We start from the raw sequence: 2,591 nt of genomic DNA, 5'->3' as shown, positions 1-2,591 counted from the left end.
GGACTGACCCCGTCCCACCCCCATCCAGACCACGTGCCACTTTGTGCCTGGATGTCTGAGGCTGAAGAGCTGCCAAAGAGAACACAAATAACAGCGGCGCTTGAGGAGCCACAGATCAGAGCGAGGACAGGATGCAGGAGTTTCCTGAGAAAACTCTGGACATCCGGCCGGCACCGTCACAGGAGATCTGGTGTGATCCCAGGAAGTCAGCTCTCCAAGCTCTGTCAAGTGGAGAAATAATATGGGCAAGTGTGTCAAGGACCCACAAGAGTGACACGTGAGAAAGAGCCAACTAGCCCCATGCGACACGAGCCACCCTTGCTAAGGACAGCTTGTCTTCTCATGGTTGGTCCTCCCAGATGGAGCAGAGTGAGAAAGGCAGAACTGTTAGGGCCTTGATAAAGGAAGGCCCCAGGGACTTTTTAATCCAAGTGATCTCTGTTTATATAATTTACTTATTTGTTTAGGTTTGCCTTAAATACCTCCACATGTAGCAATATACCTTGTTCCTGCAAGTTAGTGCCTCCCAAAGTAAACTGCAAATTTAATGCGATTTCAATTAGAAATCCCAACAATATTTTTGTTTTGTGCAGTAGGCAAAACGACCTTAAAATGCAAAAAGAGGAACAAATTCAAGTTCATATGGGAGGATAAATGTGCAAGAATTTCATAAAATAAAAGAATAGCAATAAGGGTGTCCTGCCCAATCAGGTATTAGACCTTATTATAAAGCTCAAAACAGTATGACATTTTCATAGACAAATGGATCAACAGAAAAAAACAGAAAGGCTAGAAACAGATACAAATGTGATTGAGTCCTTAATCTATAATTAAGGTTGTATTTAAAGTCAAGTCCATCAATAAGGGAGTAGTTGAATAAATTAGAATATATTTATATACTGGAATTTTACTTTGGAGTATTATTCTGCTATTAAAGAGAATGAGTAGGAACTATTTGTATTGACCTGGAAAAAAGTGTTTGTTGTATACCATCAAGTAAAAAATGCAAGTCACTGAGTAAGATGCATAGCATGATCTCTTTTCTTTTCATTTTCAGTTTTCAGTTTTGACATTATTTTAAACTTACAGAAAAGTTGCATGAATAAAAGGAAGAATTCTCAAATACCCTTCACCCATATTTCCCAACTGTTAACGTTTTACTACAATTGGTTTATCTTTCCCTCTCTCTTTTTATATATATATATATATATATATATATATATATACACACACACACATATTTTCCCCCCTGTTTGAGTGTGTTGCAGACATAATGTCCCTTTACCCCTAAATACATCACTTTGTATTTCCCGAATACAAAGAACTCTCTTGTAAAATCTCAGGACAATTATAAAAATCAACAAATTAACATTGATTGATACTATCTAATCTTTGGACTCAGAGTTCATCATTATCCAGCATAAGGTTTTGTAAATATATATATATAAGGGGGGCCAGAGAAATACTTGTATGTGTGCCTACATGTTTGTATGATCCTAGGAAAACATGTGGAAGGATATCCATACTTTTAACCTTGTTTACCCTGGAGACTTATCACAACAAGTAATGTATTACATTTGTAATAAATTATAACGTAGAAAAGTTTAATATAAATAAGCAATGAATGAATGAACGGAAACAGACCTGAGATCAAATCCTGGTTCTGCCAGTTTTGGACACATTGCCTAATTTCTCTAAGCCTGGATTTTCTCAATCATAAATCCCCACTTGTAGAGGAACCTAGATATTTAATAAGATTAAATAAGAAAAAAAAAAAAAAAGGAACATTCCCAGCCTCAGATCACATTAAAAAAATGGTTTCTGTAAAACTCTTCAACAACTCATTTCCTCTTGCATGTTCCCCCTTCTTCCCACGCCATTCAGCTTGGAATGCCCTCTCTTGCCGCTCTGTGGTCAACATCATTTTTCTCCCTTCAAGACTTGACTGATCATCCTGATGGAAAGTGAGCCTTTTCCACTGCTGGCCTGTGGTGCTTCTTGACTGCTATGCCTGGCACACTCTCCATATCTTGCTTTGCGTTAGAGTTCTTGGCAGTGATAACAAAAAGGGCCAGAGTCACCACAGTCACCAAAGGAAATCTGCTGCGGGGCTCCAGAGAAAGGCTTTCCTTGCTAAACAAAGGCTGGCTGCCACGCTTCTTTGCTGGTTGTGTCTGTGTGTGATGCCTGGAACTGCCATCTTGAGCCCATGAGGGAAGACACTGCCTACACACCGAGAATGGCAGGAGGCAAGACGGATTTGTGTGGGCATAGTACCAGCATCTAGAAACTTTCAGATACACAGCACAGTCCTGGAAGTCTTTATCACTAGGTCATAAAGCTTGAATCCCACCAAATGGGATTTATACGTATGCCTCCAACAAATGGAAGGTAGGCATTCTAAGAATATTATTTGTTTGAGTCATTCATTCAACTCAAATCACCCAGCATGTATTGAATGCACATCACATGCCACACACTAACTAGGGGTTGCTGGAAATGAATTCCATAATCGTTATTATAACATATGTCCTGCCTGCCTCTCTCATAAAGTCCTGCCTTATCTCTCATCAAAATAAGCACTCTTTGTT

This window comes from Dasypus novemcinctus, chromosome 21, assembly GCF_030445035.2.
Source record: "Dasypus novemcinctus isolate mDasNov1 chromosome 21, mDasNov1.1.hap2, whole genome shotgun sequence".
NCBI classification, from domain to species: domain Eukaryota; kingdom Metazoa; phylum Chordata; class Mammalia; order Cingulata; family Dasypodidae; genus Dasypus; species Dasypus novemcinctus.
This window is presented reverse-complemented; position numbering follows the sequence as displayed.